The 16,320-nt window shown below is 47.7% G+C and overlaps 1 protein-coding gene across 7 annotated transcripts in view; it reads left to right on the top strand.

The window, feature by feature from the left end:
• Positions 1 to 16,320, top strand: part of LOC141974096 (transcription elongation factor SPT5-like) — a 52,081-nt gene that overhangs the window by 13,794 nt on the left and 21,967 nt on the right. For 4 of the 7 annotated variants that reach the window (XM_074933369.1, XM_074933372.1, XM_074933373.1 and 1 more), the window contains exons 1-2: positions 11,395 to 11,507; positions 13,303 to 13,432. The gene's annotated coding sequence lies outside the window, so the exon portion shown is untranslated. Of the gene's footprint in view, positions 1 to 10,934; positions 11,047 to 11,387; positions 11,508 to 13,302; positions 13,433 to 16,320 lie in introns of those variants that run through there. The other 3 variants (XM_074933370.1, XM_074933371.1, XM_074933374.1) reach the window with 3 other exon arrangements.

Genomic DNA, 16,320 nt, shown 5'->3' with positions numbered 1-16,320 from the left:
CTCTCTTGACAAAAGCACAGGAAAGATCTTCCTACAGGAGAAAAATATTCTTTTATTTCCTGGAAAAGTTATCCCTGGTTTCTAGAGTTTGACCAGTTTAACTGTATGTGTTGATGAATGTCGTTTGCACAGTAGAGGTGGAGCCAAGTCTACTTCAAGACCTCAAATGTAGATCCCTGAACTACAGAAGGGGTGAATGACAGAGCTGGAGTTTGCAGGTAGGACAAAAAACAGGTGGTGGTGGGGAACCAGAATAGCATGTACCACTGTCTCTAACCTTCTTAGTAAGTAAACCAGAGCTGAGGTGGGTAACAAAACTGAGCAGTTTTGAGAACCACAGGCACCTCCGTTGGCGGGTAGAGTAGCTCCCTGTTGGGTGCAGCTGTTCAGGCTAACTTTATGTAATAGGAAAAGATGGGTTGGCTTATACTACCCATGGGATCTATGTTGCACATCCGTTAAAATGAGATGAATTATCCTCCCCTCACTGATCGTAGAGGGACACTAGATGAAAACACAAAGTAAATACTCACCATTTGAACTATTTTAGGAAGATGAGATCTACCCGAGCCAAACCGTTCTGACAGAAATAGTCAGATCGGTCCTAGCCCTTCCTCTCACGTCAGAGTTGCTGCCATAAATGCCGGTAAATTCCCATTAAGGAGAGTATTTAGCCCTTGTAGCAGAACATAGGGTCTAGAATCCACACCCTATCCCATACTGGATGCAGTATTTCAGTTTTTAATCCCCTGTGACTGATGGAGCACTAAAATAAATATTCACAGCGTTCTGTACTGCGATGCTGTAGCCTGAGCACTAAGATATAGCTCTTGTTACATTTTTATCTCTTTATATTTTCCAGAGAGCGGACCTGGGTTTTTTATATCCCATTTTGCTCATCAAAACTGCACCGTGTTTGCCGACCCAAGTTCACCACCTCTGCACCTCTGTAATCATTTACACTAGATCAAAACAGTATCAAGGGAAAACTGAGACCACAACCCCACACTGCAATTCTTCTCACTCCCTTTGTAGGGCTACAACTAAACACAGAAGGTGAAATGGCGAAACAGGCCAATTATTACCTTCAGCCCAGCCTGTTCCTTCCTTGACACGAAATCCCAGCTCATGTTTTACTCAGGTTTACCCTTCACTGTGAAGGCAATCACTAAACTGACACAAAGTGCCTTATATTTATTTCTCACCTAGCCTTACAGCAAGGAAATGTTCTTCTCCATCGCGATTCCTAGCGTCCACTCAGCAGGGATATGCTTGGCCAGAAAACTACGTGGTCTGTAAGTTACTGCTGCCCTGTCCTGAGCAAATATGATGGTTTAATTAGTATATTCATGGGTGAGCCGTGGTGAAACAGCTTCCAGAGGTGACGACCTTGCAGGAGGAAGTGATGTTGGGCACTGAAGTCTGCCTGCACACTGTAAATCAGAGAAATAATTCTGCGGAATCAGTAAGGTTAAACAGATGTAAAATAGTTTATCTGCGATCGCAGCCAAGTTCTAGATCTCTGCTGCCCACCAATGCCTTCAGCTAGAGCAGGTAGCAATGGCTGCAGGAATTAAGGGAAGGGTATTTGTCTAATATATCTGTTCTTGACTCTTCATTTCTGCCAGGGACACAAAGCAGTAAAGTTAATTGTTTCTGCAACACATGACCAGAAGCCTCCTTCCGCACAGTGTAGTGAAACCCTAATAAAGTCCTGCATGGGACCAGGGTCTCACTCTCATGTTTACATTAGTCCTTAGTACATTCTTCGGCCAATTACTTGTACTCATAATTGCATTTCTACATAATCCATTTTGATTCATTTGTCAAACACGATTTTGAGACACGCTTCAGTGTCAAATGCTTTAGTAAATTCTAGATGTTTTCATGTACTTCCTCCCCTTCTTCCATTAATTTAGAACCTAATATAAAAAAAAATCATTTCTGCTTTGCATGATTTCTAACTGTGAACCTTACGTAAGCTCCCATGTTGTCTCTGAGGAAGCATGACATTTCAGTCAACAGTATTTGTCTCGAGAGTAAATATACTTTATCTCCTAAACCACTCCCAATGTTCTTTCTATTTTTGTGCTTTCCTGGTGCATTTCTGTCACACAGCTCATTTTTGAAGCCTAAGAGCAAAATGGCATTTCATTATTACATAGTTTTTACATAGTTTTAGATTTTAACTCGGTATGGCCTAAGTATACACGGGTCTATATAGAGCGAGATCAGACTTCTTTTAATCATGAGTCAATGTCTGTTTTATTAAGTTAAAGATGACATGCTGGTTGCATAAATCTCCCCCCAGCAGAAAATCTTTTACCATTAGACATAGACATTCATGCCGTAGGATTTCCAGTTACTGCTAAGTGTCCGTACCTGAAGAGTTGTCTGCTCTAGAGTCTGTACAGTCTATATAGGCTGTCCAGTTAAGGGCACCATTAGGAGATGATTTATCCCGTCCTGATACATCTGAGATAAGTGGGATGAGTGCTTTCTGCAGCTGTCTTCTTTCTCCCCTGGCCACAAGCGTCCCAGATGACTAGCTTCAACCAGGCTCCAACTCTTTACAAGTAGAGCAGTTTGAGAGAAATTTCTTATCTAATAAAAATAAAAATAATCTGAATTGCTCCTTGAAAGCTGCCAGACCTGAAGACAACATTCAGTACCACGATGCCTTTTGTTTGTCTGAAAGTATCTGCTGAAAATGCAATACTTAGAACGGTGAATTGGATTCACCTCGTTAACATCCGTATCATATACTCATTTTTCCAGGACTGAACTTTAACAACTCTTTAAAATTTTGTCCTGAAACTTAAACATTAGCAAACAATTTGTTGCTGAAGAAATTCTTTATGCATGGTGTCTCCAATTTCTGTCAGAATAACTTACAGTAAATACTAACAGCAATCTTAAAAATCCAAGGAGTGAAATATTATGAAATATTATTTGTTAGAACTCCTGTGTCTTTATAGTGCAGAAGAACAGAATCAATCCCATGAAGCAGCGGAAGGTCTAGTAAATCCTTTCATACATACCAGTTCATATTTACTTAGGATTCCCAGGAGTGCGTTCTTGCAATCAAGGGACAGGGCTGCCCAGCATGAAAACACACTCGGCACGGAGCAGACTGCATGAATAACTGCCCGTCAGAGCGGCTTATTAAAGGGAAACTACAGTTTTACAAGACAATTCTTGTATCTGACAGTCCAATCTAAAGACAGATAGCTATAGAAGTATAAAGAGTTCAAGGAAAGCTATTTCTTACTCTGAAGTTGAATTAGAAGTTCCGTTTCTAAAGCATTAAAAGAACAATCAGAATGTTTTGGTGGGTGCATAAGCACGGCCCTTTCTAGACTGGAACGTTCATCCTTTGCATTTGAAGGCAGCGGTGGTATTTGCAGGCGGTGGGATGAAGGGGCTGGCAGTGTGGCTGTGGAAACCATTCTCCCTTGTGTAAGCGGAGGCCGCTGGTGATGGCATCTGGGGTACGCCCTTGAAAACCTCCCAGCAGGTGCCCGTGGTGTACGACTGGGACCCAAGAAGCCTTCCGGAGCCGGCTGCTGCCTTCCAGGCGGGATCGCCCGCAGGCACTTACTGGCATGACCGGAGTCTCGCCAAACATTTTCCCTCTAAATGCTTTACCAGGTTTGGCAACCTCCCACAGGCCCCTGGTGGCCCAGCCCAGCCCCGTGGCCTCCCGCAGAGCTCCGCAGCTTTGCAGCAGGCAGGGCAGGGGCTCCGCACCGCTCGAGGAGGGGCTGAGCCCCGGCACCCGCGCCTCTGCGGAGGCGGGAAGCTCCTTTCCTGGAAGGCCTCGTCCTGCTTCATTCACCTCGTTAATGGGTTTCTCTTCCTCCTCTGACTGATGTAGAGGTTCTTAGAGAGCAGGGAGATTGAAGCTGAAGAGAATGACATTTTAAACACTTGGGGTTTTTGGTGAGGGGAAGAGTGTAAGGAAAATTCCCTGTAAAAAACCCCACGATCCAAACCAAAAAAAGCTGGCACAAACGATCCCATGGCCTTTGGGTGATAACTCCACTTCATACATCTATTTCAGCCTTTTAAAAGTGTCTTAGCATTCTTTCCATGCCTTTGAGGTGATTCAAAGGTAGGCACCTGAAAGTGGAAGGACAAAGTACTTCCTTATTGAAGTGCAGCATTCAAAGCCAGATGAAAACAACACCATAGGCCACAGGAACAGCCCCTGCCACCTTGTTCAAACCAGAAACATTTTGTCAGGGTTGGTTTAGTGCTTGAGATCGAGAGATCTAAAGTCTGAAAACTGTTCGCTCAAGAGCTGATCTAGACTCAAAGCCCACCAAAGCCAACGTGAGTCTTTCCACGGATTTCAGAGAGCCGGGGTTGAGAGAACAAAGGCGGCAGCTCTAAAAGTGCTGCCCAGAACTTCCGACCCTTTCTTTTGATGACCACTGCTGGCACTTTAAGCCATGTCATGGTCTCTGCCTGGATGCTGAGACTGTCCTAGCAGTGGTGGATTTGATAATGGTCATAATCTGGATTTTCCACTGTGAAATACACTGAGTTGTTTTATTGATCGTAACGCATCATAAAAATCATCAGGTGGAAACATCTCACAGTCACTGAAAGAAAGCTTTGCTCCTTTCCCAGTAATACACTTGATAATGTTTCCCTTGGAAAAAACCAAGCAGCCTAATAACTTTTTTTTATAACACTCTGAGAGAGTTTACAGCTAATAGTTCTCTCTGAGAACATTCAGATTCCAGGAATTTGCGGCTTGGTTTAGAAAAATTATTATCAGTTCTGAATGTTATAAAACGGACATAGTTTCCAGAAAAGGTTGTAAACAACTATTGGGACTTTCTGTTCCAGGAAATACATTAAAAACAATCAAAGAAAAAAACAATTAAGTTGGCCAGTGAGAAAAGTGCCTAGACAAAGCTTCCGTTATAGGATTTAACAATCCCCTGCAAATGCTGCTTAAAGATGAAATTGGATTCCTGCCCAGAATATTAATATTTTACTGCAGTTTATGGAAATACACGTATTTTATAGATACATGTACATAGCCATATACAAATAGAGGACGAACATTCCCAATGGTCTGGAAAATGGTTCATTTCATCAGTATTTCTCTCTCTATTACCGCTTTGTCAGGCAGAGGCTTCTGGTGAGGAGGAGGAATTCCTCATTTCCGGACAAGGACTTCTGTATTTCCCTTTCAACCACCATCAGTGCATGTGTGTGAGTAGTTACTGTGGGTGACACAAACAACTTCTGATTAGAGAGGGAGGAACAGCGCTCACAACTTTCTATTTCCGAACAGCTTCACACCAACAGTTTGCAAGTTGGACGTTTGGGCACATCCAGAGCAAGCTCAGGAACACAGAAACCAGCTTTACTGTATTTGACTCATCTCAGTGCAGAATCCTCATGAAAATAACAAAGTGACATTTTTCCAGCATGACAGGAGAGAATTTTGAGCTGCTTCTCAAAGTCAGACAGAAGGAAGGCACTGAGAATTCCATCAGCCCTTCTCTTTTTTCTAGGCGCAGCAAAGCCCTGTTGGAGGTTTGCTAGCCAGCTGCAGGGTAATTGCGAAATAGCTCCGTGCTCAAAGTGGAAAACGGAACCTGCCTCCCACCTGAGACCCACGCCAAACGCAGGCAGCACCTGTCTCCGCTTCTCCAGGAGCCTGGATCTTACATGGCTGGAAGAAAATGCAGCTCGTTTTAGAGGCCTATTTATGTCTAAGTAAATTTCAAAATTGTCCTGGTGGACCTGGTCACAAACTATTTCATATTTACCAGTTAATGTTCACTGTTAATAGCCAAAAGGAGACTGTATCAGAATTGCTAAAAAATTATGTGGTAAGTCAAAGTTAAAATAGTGTGAGCTAGTAACCATGGGGGGTTTATTTGGATAGACACGCTTCGTTTTTAAACTTTTTGACTGTGCCCATATAGAAAAAACTCTTGGAAAGAAAGGCTAACCTTTATAGAAGATCAAAACCAAGTGGCTGAGTTCTTGGCTTGCTCTGTGTTCCCAGGTGAATGAACAATACCTCATTCTGGAGAAGCTGTTTTGAGCTACTTTCAGGAATTGTGAGGTACAAGGGTCAATGGAAACGTTTGGTTTTTTCCCAGATGGAACCGGAGCTGTCACGCCAACAGGGCTGGAAAGTGTGCAGCCACCATCCCATCGTCTGCCCTGCCAGCGGGCGACCAGCAGGACTCTATCCAAAGCCAAAGTGTCCTGGCAGCCTCCTGTCCCTTTCTAACCCGTTCCTGGCCGGGCTCAAATGGCTATACAATTTAGATAAAAAGGGGATAGGACGTTGTTACTTCTTTAAAAATTAACACGTTTTTTATACGTGCAGGCCATTTCTGTGAATCCGGCCCGGTTCTTTGTTCCCACAAAACCATCTTCATTCTTGCTTCAGCGACTTCACGTGTCAGTAACTCGTTTCTCACACCGTACAGCAGGTGCCCGCACATCATGTCCTTTCATTGTCATTCTTGTTGCCATCTCATACCGCTCGTCAAAAGATGAGAGGTAACGCTGTCTGCAGGCTGAGGGATCCTAACATCTAACCCTGCCCCGGCTCGTGTGTCGCTCTCGGCCTTCGGAAAATCACATCATCAAGAGGTGACACAAGTGATACTCCGAGTTTCTCAGTTCTTGAATGCCCGGCACAATTTAAAAAGCTGGCCTTAGCTCAGCTGCCTCTCAGTTGTAAATGGAGGTAAGGACAGCTTTCTGTGCCCCTGGAGAGAGTTAATATTTGTCCAGTGCTTTCAAAACGTTAAGTGCTGTGTAAGTGCTACGCATTATTCACGGGAATAATGTATGTTTTCATCTCGAGCTTGTTCTCTTCTGTCTGATTGTTACAGCTTACATATCTACCTTACCATAAATAAGGATTTTACCAGAACATAGTCCCAGAAAATATCTTTCTCACTCTGCTTGGAAAACGGTCCTACTTTTTATTCTGAGACTTGAACATAAAATCACAGATCTGTTGTTTACAGAGTAAAACAACTGGTCTCCGGGAAGGGTTCTTCCCTAACTTGTTACCTACAGCATTTTGTGTTCTCAGTTACCGTTGAGTTTGCCAAAGAGTACGTAAATGCAGTTCATAATCTCATTGTGAGTGTAAATATCAAATGTATGAAAAATGTACCAGTAAACAGTAAACAGAAAAAAAAAAACCCCAAACACATGGAACCTTACAGTGTTGGTTATTTAAAGCTGTTGCAGAGGACCAGGTTGTCACTAAACAATAGTAAACTATAAGTTAGTTTATATTTTGGAGCCATTTGTACTACCCTTTCCCTCAACTGCTTTGGGCTTGACTATAAAATTTGTAGTGACACTCCTGAGCACGTGTGCATGGGTGTGAGTCCGTTGCCATTCAGTAAGGGTTAAAGTCCAGCTCCCGTGAGGAACTGACCACAAATGGAGTTTTTTGTGCTCCGGAGTTTACAACATATCACTCACGGGACTGAGCGTGCTTTGCTCATGCTGCCAAGTACTTCAGATGGAAATAAAAAAGTATGCCTAGACTGGGTGAAATTCTGGGCGGCAGTGAAGGTGGATAAAACTGAAGTCGCTAAAATGATTTCCTGGGTACTTCAGCTGCCTCAGTCCTGCAGGAATAACCCTCCTCCCTCAGGAGGGTGACAGTAGGGTAAATGCAGCGCTTCACTGCTTCACCACCCTCCAGAGAAAGTTCTCGTTAGCAAGGCAACCCTTGGTCCAAAGTTAACTAGTTATCCGCCCCTGTCCAAGATGCACACTGTCAATCAAACAAACACACTACTGAAGGTGATGCCTGCGATGCTTCTGACAGCACAAGACGTACCACTGATGTAAATTCTATTTGTGCAGAGCACACAGGGATAGAGACTGACTCCTCGTAAAATCTCGTTGCTCTTTTTCTCTGAAGAACGTAAAATCTCATGCTCTGGCACGAGCAGAAAACAGATTTCCCCCTTTTGCAGAAATGAAGCCACTTAAATTTATTGTAGTACTGTAAAACTCGGAATTATTTATTTTTTTTTTTATTCTAGAGCACCAGATGATATACCAAGGTAAAAGCTAGGCTGTGTCCATGATAATCATACCCTTCCTAAAACACATCACTTGGACAACCCTTGGGTATTTACACAGAGTAACTGGGAGATGTTCACACATTTGCATTTAAACATCAAGCTCAGGGAAGCTGTCTTGTTCTTGTATCACTTTCATTATAACACAGCAAGAACACTCTGAAGTATTTCCAAAGGAACATAACTTAGGAAACAACCACTTTCATTACATGCGACAAAGCCACATTTTTTAGACTAAAACATAAACAGTTTAATTAAAAAATATTATGTAATAAATTAATAGTTTTATCTCCTCTCTGAACTGAGAATCTTTATCTCCTTTCTGAACTCAAAAGTAATTAATCAGCCTTTATATTCCTAATAGTCCCATAATCTGTAAATATAAAAATTCAGATGCAAGAGGAAGTAAATGCCGATGAAGAGTCAGCAGAAGGGAAGGAGAGGCGCTCTCTTTAACCCCTCGGAAAGATACTACACCAGTGCAATGAATGCAGTAAACGTCACAGCAGCTCTATAAATTCAGATGTTGCCTTTGAATACCTCTGCTGGCAACTGGAGTCCTGCATCCAGCATGCTGTTATCCCAAATGTCATCCTACTGGAGGAAAGGCTTAAACACACCTGTAGGTGATCAAAATAAAAGTTAGAGGAAGATTAAAGATTGCTGAGCATACTTCAGAAACACCTGGGCAAAGCCTGGAAGGGAACAAAACTTCCCTCTAGCTCTTGCCAGACTTCAGTCCAGGTTTCTAAAAGCCATGCCTTGGCTGGCTGAAGCCAAGAGGAACGTCCAAGGAAATTCAGTTTTGGCTTCTTAATTCTCTCTGAAAATTGTCCACGCTGGTCTGTGACAGACCCCCAAGATGATGATGCGTGTATCGGGTACATGTAAGCCCAAGGCTGAAGTAATTTTTGCAACACAAATTCATAAACTTAATTTTATTTCCATTTTGATTAAGAGCAACACACTGTAAAAAAGTAGTAATTTTTTAAAGTGTCTTTCCTTCAGATAGAAAAATCTTTTCCTTCGTGTATACCCAAAGATGGAACATAGGTAGCCATTCCTCAAAGAAATGAGCTAGAGCATAGAGGTCACTCACCCCAAATGAAAATTGTACAGAAAAAAGAGATGATGAGTATCGGAAACGGAAGCAATAACATTTCTAACAGAATATCTTTAATAGAAAAGCAAACCAGTTATTTATTATATAATTTATAAGCCCTCCACATCACCTCCTGGGAGGAATATTTCCAAGAGGGATTTGCTTTGTGTCCGTAGAATAACTACGGATATGTTTTGACTGAAAATGCTGAATTTACCAACAGGGCCTGACAACGAAAAAAAAAATATTACAGAAAGCAGTGATATTTAAGTGAGATGGAACCCACATTCCTCTTTTGTGGTCATACGCAGTAAGTATGAAATATAACTGGATTGCATCTGTACATTTGATGGAGTATCTCTTATTTATTGCAAATGTATTTCATGCGAGGTAACAGTTCTGTCTCCATTCATCCTCTTCAGAAGATACTCCTAGTCTCTGTGACAAGAATTTCCAATTCATTCATGGCCAAATACTGCCTTTGGGTTTCTCGGAGTTCATGTTATGAAAAGGAATGTTTCTCTGCTCCAAGAGCAGTGCCTCCGATTCAGTGATGGGATGCACTGAAAAAATAAGGTGAGAATCCAAAGAGATGACAAGATGACAAAACTGTCTGAAAGGAAAGGAGCATTTTTCAGTTTCCTCTTTGTAAATGAAAAGCATACATGCACAGTGTGAAGAAACACACTGTGCCTGAGGTACGTGAAACGTGTCAGCCCGAACATTTTACAGTTTAATGAAGAATATTTTTCAGGAGGTGTGGATAACGTATATTCTGTTTGCTGGGGGAAAAGAAAAGTCTTTTCTTTTCTCGATGTAACAGTCCTATCCCACCCCCATTTCCCCTAGCTCTAGACAACCAGCACTGGGATATCTCTGCACTGTGAATTAGGAGGAGTATGAGGGTTGGGGTCGGGAAGCTCCTTTCCCCCACAACCGCCTGTCCCACACTCGGATCAGCCCGGTGATGATGTTAAGCTTGGGCTAGGGTTTGGGTTTAGACATCGGAAGCTTTCTAACCCTCACGGCCGAGGGAGGATTTCCTCGGAACGGTGCGCTCCTCGGCACGGCAGTTCCCACACGCGGAGAGCCGGCTGCCCTTAAACCTTAGCAGAGGCCTCGTTTGAGTGCCGCATCTCCGGGAAGGACGCGGACAGACATCCTTGAGGGCCAGGTGGCTGAAGGGCTCGGGGCCGGGGGTAAAACCAACCAAGCAAGCGGCGATTCCTTGGGCAGGAGCGTCCCGAGGGAGAGCGGGGTCCTCCTGCTGGGTCTGCCTGGCAAGGCGGCACTGAGGGGAGCTCCCGCCGGCTTTCCAGAGAGCCGGTTCTGCGCAGCCGAAGGAGCTCCGGGGCAGAGCCAGGCCAGGCGGAGCGGGGATCGGGGAGCAGCGTTCGGGAGGCTGCCAGGGAGCCCCCGCCCCGGCCCGCGCTCCTCGGTGCGGCAGCCAGGCGGGAGCCGGCCGGCGTTTCCCCTCCGGAGCGCCGGGGACGAGCGGCAGGACGAGGGGGTGGCTGGGGGCTCCGGCCCCTTCCCTCGCGGGGCGCCCCCCGGCCGCCTCCGCCCCCCGGGCCCGGGCGGCCGCTGCAGCGGGGGCGGCCCCCGCTGCTCCCGCCGGGGCCGGCCGCCCCTCAGCCCCCGCCTCCCCCGCGGCGGCCGGCCGGGGCTCCAGGCCGCTGGCTCCGCCCGCACCGCAGGGCTCCGCCGGCAGCTCCTCCCGCCCCGCGGCTGGAAAACGGCGGCGCGGCGGCGGGGCTCTCGCCCCCCCGCCCGGCCCGGCCGCCTCCCCCTTCCCCAGCGCCGTGACCCGCCGGGTTCCCGCCGGAAGGGAGGAGAAACGCGGCGGAGGTGAGGACCCTCCCGGCCCCGCTCCCGCCTGTGGCGCTGCCGCGGGCCTCCCCCGTTCCCCCGGGGGCCGGTGTCCCCGGGCTCGCCCCGCCGGCTGCAGCCCCCGCCCGGCGGGGCTTTGCCGAGGGCGAGGTGACAAGTCGTCTGGAGACGCCGGGCAGCCCGCGCTCGAGTCAGCCTCGCTCCAGAAGCTGCCTCTCCTCTTCCTCCTGCTTCTGGTTGTCTTCCCGACGGCCGCTCTGCCCGAAGAGAAGAGGCCTCGCAGTTATTTTGCCGGCGGTCTCTGCTCCCCCCCGGCGGCAGCTGAACAGGATCCGCTTCCAGCGCCGGATCCGCGGCGGGAGCTGCGCAGGGGCGGAGGGAGGCGATGCCCGCGGCTCCCTCATCCTCGGCAGAGGAAGGCTGTGAGGCTGCCGAGGGAAGAGGCTCTTCCTGTTGCAGGGAGTGCGATTTTCGGGCAGGTGAGGGCTTTCCCCCGCGCGCTGCTGTCCGCGGAGCCGTTTCGCGCTCTGCTTCTTCCGTCCCTCGCAGACAGGGGGGGTTGTTCCGCGGCGGCGGTGAGAACATCCCCGCGGGAGTGAAACGGCCCCGGCCTCGGGTGGCTGCGGGCGGGGCTGTGCCGAGGGGCCCGTCTGGCCTTGGAAGGGTTTCATCTTGATCGGAAGCTTTGTTTAGGGGGTACGGAGAAGAACACTCTGTTATTACTGATTTGTGTCCGCCGCGGTTCTTGGGCTCTGCTGGCTGTGAGGAGCAGCTTGCTTTTCCTATTGACCCCCAGCTAAGCCTTGTGGAAGCAGCGTGAGCAGGAAGCAGGGCGTCTCTGGGTGTGAGTAGAGCCCAGGTGGCTTTTAGGAAGGAACTGTAAATCCTGGGCGCGCATCCCTAGAACGTGAGAGCATGGCTTGTCAGTGACAGGCGGCTGGGTCCGGTGCGTGAGACCTGCGAGCAGTGTCAGCGCTGAGGATGCAGGATACACGACCGGCAAGCAGAAGCGCTACAGCTGGCAGTCGCTCCTTCGGTCTTCCCAACAGCCTGCTTGGTGGTGTGGGCTGGGAAGGGTATTTCTGAAGGACTGGGGTGACCCAGTTGCCACCTAGGATGTGCTGGCGTTACGGAGCAGTGGCACTCAAAAGCTAGTTCCTCTTTTGCAGGAACTCGTTTGTGCCGCTGTAGTGGGGGCGATTGCCTGGCCCCGGCTTTCCAGGAATCGATGTCTTGGGAGTGATTTTGGGAGGGTGAACGCGTAAGAAGTGTGCGGTAAGCTGAGGGTTTTAAGATCCACTTTTATTGGTATACCTGGTGCGGGGAACTGTCTGTGCAGTAAGAGAACTGGACTGAAATGTAATTTAAGGAAAGAAAGGGTTTCCCGGTTTCAGAAAGTTCAGGACTAGGTGCTCAACTGGTATTTTTTGTTTGTGTCCACTGCTCTGGAGAGAAGTTTGTCCTGCTTTATTAATAGCTTTGTTTTTCTATGGTGGTTTGTCTTTTTCCCAAAAGTTGGGCGAGAGGGATGCTCCTCAGCCAACTCAGGGTATTTCTCTGCTGAGCTGCAGGAGTGAGAGGAGAAAGTAGTTGTAGTGCTGCAAGGGGATAAAATCTGGTTTCGAGCTAGTTGAGCGTTGGGATTCACGGGCGGTGCTGTGCTGTTAGAGGCTGTTTTGGGAGGGATAGCTTCTTTTCGGTGTTGCTGGTTTCCTCCCGAGGAAGATGAATATTCAGCTTGGTTACACGTGTTTTACATGTCTTTGTATTGTTGAAAACGGGCGCTTCTGTGCACTGCGAGGCTTGTGCTGTTTTAGTTTTGGCTGCTTATGAAACTTTGAGGTTGTGGAGAATTGATGCAGCAGTTACACAGTCCCAAACAGAGATGGAGGAGGCACTGTTAAATTAAGCTGAACATCCTAACGTATGAATGTTTTCCCTTCCTGAGTATTTGCCAGGACCAGTCCTGGAGTCTGGTGTTGGGTCAGTATTGTCTGACAGTGAACAGGAACATGTGCCTGTTCCCAAAGAGGATCATGGCTTGAACTGCCGTCTCAGTGATACATAGATGGAGTATACTTGGTGTGAGTGCTTCACTGGAGCAGAAATAACAGGGAAGTACCTACTGTCGCTTCTGTTACTTGTGTCGCAGTGGCGGGAGCTCAGAACTGTGTGCATGTAGAGGTACTTGTGTGTGTATGTGTACAAAATGTGTGTATATAAAATATGCACAGGTGTATATGTAATATGTAAATAGACCCTTTTTTTCCCCAGCTCCTGACTAGTGTGTGCCTGTGCACAGCTCGACTTGCTTCACATCTCCAGTCCCAAGGATTTGCTGGCTGTGATGCAGCAGGACGAAATTACTGTGACGCAGCTCTACCGAAACTGTGGTAGGATGCAGGTGTGTTAAGAATCTCTCCTCCTGCTCGACCCGTTCCGCCCTGCACGGTGGGGTTTGTCGATGGTGGTGGGTGTCCAGCATGTGGGTAAACTGAACTTACTGCCTTAAAGCGAGGAGCGCTGCTGCGTAGTGCAGGGGCACTGTCTGAGCAAGCAGTGGTGAGCGTGACTCAGCTCCGCTTCCTGAGAGAATTGAGGCCTCGGCGCGCGGGGAGGTTGGATGAGGAACGGGGGTGGAGGTACTGGGATGCTGCCGTTACTGGAGTAACATCTGGGGAACTGTCCGCAACAGGAACCCCTCAGCTGAGCTGAAGTAGCCTTTTGCCGCTCCTGGTGCCGCGTATCCTTCTCCTTCGTCTCAGCGCCTGGCGCTCTATTCCGTCTCTCGCCCCGAGCCGGTGGGGAGGGCTGTGGTGGGGGGAGATGGCCACGTGGGTGTATGGCTTCCTCAGCAGGGACCTCGGGGGCTTTCGGAGAGCCCCAGGAGCTGCTTCTGTCCGCTCTGTACCCGCGGTGTCCCAAGCGGCTGCGGAGTGTGGCTGCTCAGCCTCCCATTTCCTGCTTTCTGCGTGACACGAAACTCGTAGTATTGGTGTTCTTCCTTGTGCCAGTGGAGAGGAGACGTAGTGAGTTGCTTTAGGAGGCCTGTGAACCTGAATAGCGCTTCGGGGACAGCTGAAGTTGCTCTAGTAACTTCTGATCCTCTTGGCTTTTGCTGTGGTTTGGCCCTTCTCCTTTGCACTTGAACCTCCAGTGAGAGGTGGGACCGGTGCTACTGCAGTTACTGCAAATGCCATGTTTAAAATGCCTTTGTGTTCAACGGTGTATGCAGACATGGAGTCATTAGACCACTAGTGTGATGGTTTAATCCGTTTTTTTTGGTAAATGGTGAAATAGAAAACTAGTGCCATCTGTGTCTGTGCATGGTGAGCTGCAGGAGAACTTCCCTGCCACGGGGCTCGTGCTCTGTGTGAGATCCTGTTAATTTTCAGGCTGCTGACTCGACTTTGCTCTGCTGCTCTTAATGAGTCACTGCAGAACGTGGATGGTCGTGCCCGTGCGTGATCAGTAAGCCCGTGCGGGCTCTGCCTGGCAGGCAGAGTGCTCCTGCCTTTGGACAGCTTCTAAATTCAAAGCCTTGATGGAGAAAGGGCTGGACATCTGTTGGTTGAGTGTTGCTGCTTCAGGACAGCATGGGATGCCTGGGCAGGTGCTTCCTAATGCCCTGTGTGGGGTCAGGGATAACGTGTATGTCCAGGCCACTAGCACTGTGAAACTAGTCGCTGCTTCTCCGACTGTATACGTACAGTTTCTGCACTTCGGTGGCGTATCAGGGTGCGCTCACGCTGCCCCCGAGTGGGCACGGTGCTGCAAAGTACTTGAGACGGTACCTGTGGGTCTCGGTGCTTAGCCAGTGTCCTGACAGCCGCTCAGATGCGCTCTGTGCTGTGTAGGGTGTGTGGCTGCACCTGCATTCATGAAAAAGACAAAAAGCAGTAAGAAGCCAAGCAAAAACCCCCGCCTACAAACTAAACCAGTTCTACTGTGAGCCACAGCAGTTGGGAGTTGCTGTGTTTTTGCTTGTTCCCGGTGCGTTTTTGTTGCGTGTTGAGACAGGGCAGATGATAACCAGCCCGATTTTCGGTGCTTTGGCCAAAGTCCATCCTGTTTCACATTTCGAGGTTTGGGTGTTTTAGTGCCTCTCTAAGACTGATCCCAGCCATCCGGCTTTTCAAAAGGCGTGTACAGAGGTGTCTTCAAACCGGGTACGCAGAGATATATGTATTTTTTTTATTACTAGGGAGGGGCTCTAACGGGTTGGTGGACCAAGCGGTGATACTTAGGTCATGATACATAAGTTTGGAGACTGAGTTCTGCCCTTGTAATGGCTCTTTGGGGACAGGAATTTGGGAGGAGCGGTGCTGTTGAAAGCACAGGAACTCCGACGGCCAAGCGGTGCTGCTTCGCTTCTGCTGCTCGAGGCAGGACCACGGTGGTTCAGGACAGATTTGAGGCTTTTGTGGAATGCCAGATTTATACTCCACAGCTGCGGGGGGTGGTGTGGCATGTGGAGACTCTTGTTTGCTAAGAGAGTTGGTGATCCTGTGCCTGCATGTTTGTGCCTTAAAGCAGGGAAGAAAATGTCTTGGGGAAAAAGGAATTTTTGAGGCATTTTAGTGACGCTGTCTTGTGAGAGAGGTTTGGGGCTGTCTGGCAGGGCAGGATGGCTACTGACAGCAGGACCGTGCGCTGACACATCCCTGACTGATGGAGTAAAAATGCCCATGCAATATTTGCCGATGCAGTTATCGGTGTGTTACCGTTTTGAGAAAGCACGAGCAGATTCAGTCTCCTAGAGACGACATACCCTACTGTATGCCCAGATTAGAGTTTTATTTTTATATGCTTTTATTTATAAAAAGTATATATTAATATATTTTATATACTTTTTAATATACTTTGAAAATTATATTTATATACTTTTGTTGGTATACTTTTAATTCCCTGCTTGGTGAGGGGATGCTTCCCCGTTCCTGGCATCCCCTGAAGCAGGGTTAAGGGAATGGTAGATGAAGCACACTTCTTGCGGAATGGACGACCTGAATTTGACTGCAGGCATGTGCTTGATTTCGCTCAGTTTACTCAGCAGCCGCTATTGCTCTCTGTCAATAAACGGTTGTGACAAGCAGCAGATTGGAGAGGGGTAAAGATACCGGATAAGCAGAAGCAAGCGTGTACTCCTGTTTGCTTTTTTTGTCCAGGTCAGTGACAACATTACAAACCAGGATTGTTCTGAGAAATTATTTCTGTAGGGATTTACCAGAAATACTTTTTTTTTCCCCTTCCTCCCAGAGCACACGCTTCCTGTAGGCAGGTGATTGCCTATGG

Source organism: Athene noctua, unplaced genomic scaffold (assembly GCF_965140245.1).
Source record: "Athene noctua unplaced genomic scaffold, bAthNoc1.hap1.1 HAP1_HAP1_scaffold_31, whole genome shotgun sequence".
Lineage (NCBI taxonomy): Eukaryota > Metazoa > Chordata > Aves > Strigiformes > Strigidae > Athene > Athene noctua.
The sequence above is the reverse complement of the archived record's forward strand: the minus strand, read 5'-3'. Positions and strand labels throughout refer to the sequence as shown.